Source organism: Merops nubicus, unplaced genomic scaffold (genome assembly GCF_000691845.1).
Source record: "Merops nubicus isolate BGI_N331 unplaced genomic scaffold, ASM69184v1 scaffold5410, whole genome shotgun sequence".
Lineage (NCBI taxonomy): Eukaryota > Metazoa > Chordata > Aves > Coraciiformes > Meropidae > Merops > Merops nubicus.
The window spans coordinates 5,568-11,134 of NW_008580739.1; positions in this window are offsets into that span (position 1 = coordinate 5,568).

Genomic DNA, 5,567 nt, shown 5'->3' on the forward strand with positions numbered 1-5,567 from the left:
TCAAAATGACTCCAACAATTAGTACTACAAGGCCACCCAAACTAGCAAACATATGATGAAAGAAACACCTTTCACAAAAAAAAAGTCACATTGCAATTATTTACACTTCATCACGCAGCTAAAATGACAGTTGTGCAGATGTTTTATAATAAATAAATTATAAAAATTAGTCTTTAATCCCCCACAACAAACATAAACAAACAAATAAAAAATCACTTCAGTATTTTTTGCTTTTTTTAACTCCTTAAACAACTCTTTCTCTGCTTTCTTGTTAAAGGAACTAAAACTAGGGAGCTATGTTTGGGGCTTTGCCCAAAGGTGGCCCGTTCCTCTCCTAGTTAAGATGGTTTGGTTTGTCCTCTATAGAATATGTGAGATGACACAGAAAGAAGTATCTGTAGAAATGGAAGATGTTAAGAGTGCTGTACTATGTACAGTGCTGTTCTTTATGGCCAGGTTTTCTGTATGGTGTGATGGCAGTAATTATATACTGTTATTATTATTTCATAGGAAAGGAAAGGAATGAAGCATCTGTGTTTGCTGAACTCTGCTGAACAAGATGACAGCGAGACGCTTTCCGAAAGGATTGCTTGAGGAGAGTAATCTTACCTTAAACAGTAAATAAAAGACTACTGAATAAAATGTTTAAAGATTAGCAAGTATATTATTGATGGAATCTGTGGCATACTTAGCAAAGAGCTGTAAATATTCCTTACATTATTATCAATTGGTAGTTTACTAACAGGCAATTGGCTTTTTGAATCTTAATTATAATTGTGTTCTGCAGCTTTAATTTAGTGTATTACCCTACCAGCTGAAATGATAAACAAAGAGTTTAAAAGGGGGAGAAATAGATACAGTTAATTAGTAATAAGCCCTTTCATAGTTTCTCCCTCATCTACATTCCCACCCTCTGAATATCTATTCAAAAATGTGAATGCACACTTAGGAGAGCAGTGTCTCCTTTAAGTGTCCCAATTCTCTAACCACATTTTTTCCGGATGCTGTTAAATATCACAGTGCTTTGGGGAGACGGTTGACTCTAAGCATCAGAGTGAAAAGATTTGTAAAAAAAAAAAAAAAAGAGGGGGGGGGGGGGGGGGAGGGAGATTAGAAGTTAATTACAGAAAATAGGGACTGCAACAACGAGAGAAGACTGTGAAGCAGTAGGTCTAAATGGCGAAGTAAACCCTGCTGGGGAAACCATCTGTGGATGGCTTGAAAGCACATCATCTGCCTGTGTGTGCTTGCATGTGGGCATGAAAAAGACACAGAGAGTGCACTATGTGCTTTTACCAGCAGGAGGACAAATCAGTAACAACCGTACTAGGATGGAAATATCACGACTGCTGCCATTCCAGTTACCAAAAGCATTAATGGAAATATTGTTTGTCTGCAGCCGAAATTTTCAGCATCGGTATTTCGCACTTCTAAGCTCTGGGTTTCTTTACAATGCAATCCTGAAGTTCAGTAACAGCCGTACTAGGATGGAAATATCATGACTGCTGCCATTCCAGTTACCAAATGCATTAATGGAAATATTGTCTGCAGCTGAAATTTTCAGCATCGGTATTTCGCACTTCTAAGCTCTGGGTTTCTTTACAATGCAATCCTGAAGTGATAAGTCACAAAACAGCAAATAGGGTCCAGCCCCGAAAGGCTCCCTATAGGACATTTGAAAGAACAGAGGTAGAGAGAGCTCCTTAAGGAAAACATCTGAGGTTTCCATAGGACAATAGGTTTTCCTTTTTCTCTCCAGAGAGACGAAGCACCTGGGTAACAGATGAAGTAAGAATTGTCTGCACAATTATAGTAGTATCTTCTAAAATCTAGACTCTCCCACAAAGTCATGACAATTGCTAGTTGCCGAGGGGATGGATGTATAAGAAAAATTATTTTGATTTCAGTTCTGGTGACTTTCATATAAGACAGAAAATAAAGTGTCAAGTTTAGGGTCTGCTTTTACTGACCGGTTTGCTCACCTCATTCCCAAAATTTCTAGTGACATGCAATATCAAGCATTTTATAGGCTACTAATGGTAGCCTTGTGATAAGTTCACCATTCTGATTTACATTTTAAAGGTAGCTATCAGCCAGAAAAAGGAGATTTCTCACAGCAAGTCAGTAAATCTGGCACAGTTCCTGTCTCAGCCAAAAATGAAAAATAGCCCCTTTAGTCCTCTTATAACATGGATTGGTATGAATTAATATGTGCAAGAGTCGTAAACCTTGGTAGTTTGTATTCAAATTTTCCTCATAAAGATACAAATTCTGAGATTTGGCATCTCATTTCAGGAAGGTCTCTGAGGCATTTTTTAATTCTATATCCATTGAGCTTTACATATAAATTCTAATAACCTCTGCATACCACAGCACCAAGTACAAGGTAACTGTCAGTAAATAAGCAATGACTGCAGCATACAGGCTGGGAAAATAAGAAAAGAAAAAGAGAAAGAAACTGACAGAGAAGTGAATGGACAGCAGCTCTGACTCTACTGTTTCTAAGCGCCCTGGGATATAAATTCCAGAGACTGCATGGATGAGTTAATATACTTTTCTTTAGCTTTGTGGATGATGTGAAAGAATTGGATTTTCTTTTCTAGGAGCTGCCTTTTTTCCTTTTCCTTAACCTTGTCCTATCTTTGTTTTCAGTGGAACCCTGTGATGAGGAAATCTGACCCCCAGCTGCAAAGCTTAAAGGACTACAGCAATCAGTGAAGTTTCATGCATATTCTTTGAAGCAGTTTATGATGTGTAAAATGAGGTGGGATTATGTCAGGAGAAAAATCATTCCTTAATCCCTTGCATTGACAAAAACCATGTGGGAAAGGTAGGTCTCCTGTTCCCCTGATTCATACAGGTAGTTTATGTCTAACTCACCAAGCAATGACAATGTCTGTAAGAAAGTAAATGTCTCTGGATCTTCAATCTGTCTTCAGTGCTACATACATTAAAACGTGAGTTGGGTGGTAAGTCAAGTGCTAGCTTTCTGAGCATCTGTGGGACTGTTCAGGTGTTTAAAGCCAGCCATATACCTATGTGCTTACAAAGGCAAGATAATTAACAGTACTTTTGTTTAGCTTTTTTCTTTTGTGTTTGCCTAGGCTTCTGTACTCCTTGGGATAAAGCCACTCTTCATCAGGTGTGCCTATATAGAATGCAATTTAGATTTTGGCTAAGACTTTTTAGGAGCTAGTTTTCTTGAAAAGAATGAAGAATGTGTGAAGTGCTTGCTTCCTCCAGCCACCTTACCTTCTACAAATCATTGAGGGAGAATGCATAACAAGCACACATTTCTCCAGGTATTTGTGGCTGTCTTTACTATGCTCCAACCGTGTTAATTTGACTGATATTGCTTCCACATTAACAGGAAAAAAGGAACTCTGGGCTAAGTGTAACTAATTCATTGCCCTTTGTACAATTTTTTCTTCAACACTGTAGCCATACCAAGATTGCATCCAAAACCAGTTTACTACCCCTGTGCTATCATGAGGTTCATTTATGTGGTTTGCGTTATCTGAGTGCTGTTCTCTGATTTTCAACTTTTCAAGCAGTTGGGGGTCCATCCTACCTGCTCTGTGCTTCCAGCCTTGGAAGCAGTCCTACTTTAGGCTGAAGAGATGTATGCCTCCAAATTAAATTGACTCATAGGATGCTCTTAAATGTAAGAATGTTTCTGTTATGATTGCAGTCTTTAAGGAACTGATTGCAGTCTTTAAAGAACTGATTGTAATTGGATCCAGAACAGAGGTATGGATAATCCATAAAAGACAATTTTCAAGAAGGCTCACTCTGTGAAGGTTGTTTTAATCCATCGAACAGATCCCCAAGGAAATAGCCCAATATTTTCTTAGGCAAGGCTGTCTCTCATAGGAAGATATTGGTCTTCTTCAGTCTTTCACTGGCAAAACTTGTATCTATTTGTGTGCATTTCTGGGAAGCTTTTCCTTATTTTTCATAAGGCTTTCTTGATCTTTCCCTGACACTAGTCATGTTATTTCTTTAAGTATTAACTTTACCCAATTCCTTTACCATTCCCAAGACTGAAAGTGACACATTTATCAAAAGCCAAAATTATCCATGTGGATAGTCAGGTGCAGAGCTAGGTCAGATGTAATTCACTTACAATCTAAGCATTCCTGATTCACCAGGCTATGGGTGTGGTGGAACATATATTACTTCACACACTGCAAACCTCTATTCAACACATGATTTTGGTAAGGGAAGCTCTGACCTCATAGCAGCTTTTATGCTGACATAGTGTTGAGGTTTAGACACAGCTAGCAGCCAAGCACCACATGACTGCACATTCACCCACCTCCTTTCCCCTGTTGGGATGGGAAGGAGATTAGGGTGAAAAAGGCAAAACCCCACGGGTTGAGATAAGAATTTAATAGAACATGACAGAAAAAAAACAACAATAATAACAGTAAAAGTGATGAAACAGCATGTAAAGTGAGTGATCTAAGATGCATGGACCAACCAGAGCTGCACCAATGGTGCCACACCAGAGACCATGCCCAGCATGACCCATCCTTCACCCTTATATAGTGTTCATCACATCAGCACTGTACTGAACATACCACTGGCTGGTTCTCTATCCTGGCCGTGCCCCCCTCCCAGTTTCTGTTGGAAATTAACCCTGTCCTAGCTGAACCCAGCACACAAATTACTAGGAAGTACTGCTTAGGTGAGGTCTTCAAGTGCATGGTATAAGTTCTCTTCCCAGAGTAATTTTCTTGCAGTATACAGACATGTCCTGGAAAGAGCATTTTGAGCACTAATTGAAAAGTGTATGTGCTCACATATGTGTGTATATGAGGATTTTCATTTTTCACTGTGGTTTTGATCCAGGAGAAACATAATGTATTTGCAACTTCTCTGCCAAGGATATGGACCCATGGCTGCTGGACAGTATGTGTGTCTAAAAACCTTAGTAAGCACTTACATCTTAGGATGTACTTACATTCTAGCTCCTATGAAATGCAGCAAGAGATCTTAAGAGGAAAACAGGTGTAAGTCTGTTAGATCCCATCTCACTTTTACTAGCACTTTCATTAAATGAAAACATCATTATAAGCCATTCAGTTTTAAGAAATGTGCAAAATTAGTCAATTTTTGTGAGAAAATAAAATTAGTCTCAAAGGAAATAAGGCATCATGAGTCCACCTCTAGTTGGACACCAGAGAATCCACATGAAAGGGAGACATTATTTATATCCTGGATGCTGAAAAGGCTTTAACCTGAGCTCAGAGTTTTTATACAAGAGGCAATCCACTCTTCAGACTCTCTGATCTGTGCAAGTTCTTCAGTGTCTAATAAGCAGCAAGCTCACTCTACAATCCATACTTTAGCTGCATGCAAAGTAATTTTTCTTTGGGCACAAGACACTGTCCTTGAACTGCCTGAGCCAACTGATGAGAAGCTGCAGGTGAGGAGTAAGAGAAGCCCTGAAGCAGCTGTGCTGTTACCTAGTGGCTCCTGGCCAGGGGAAGAAATAATTCATTGCCCCAGGCATGGGGGAGTGTTCCATCAACAACAGGCCTATTTGACCTGTTTACTAGAGC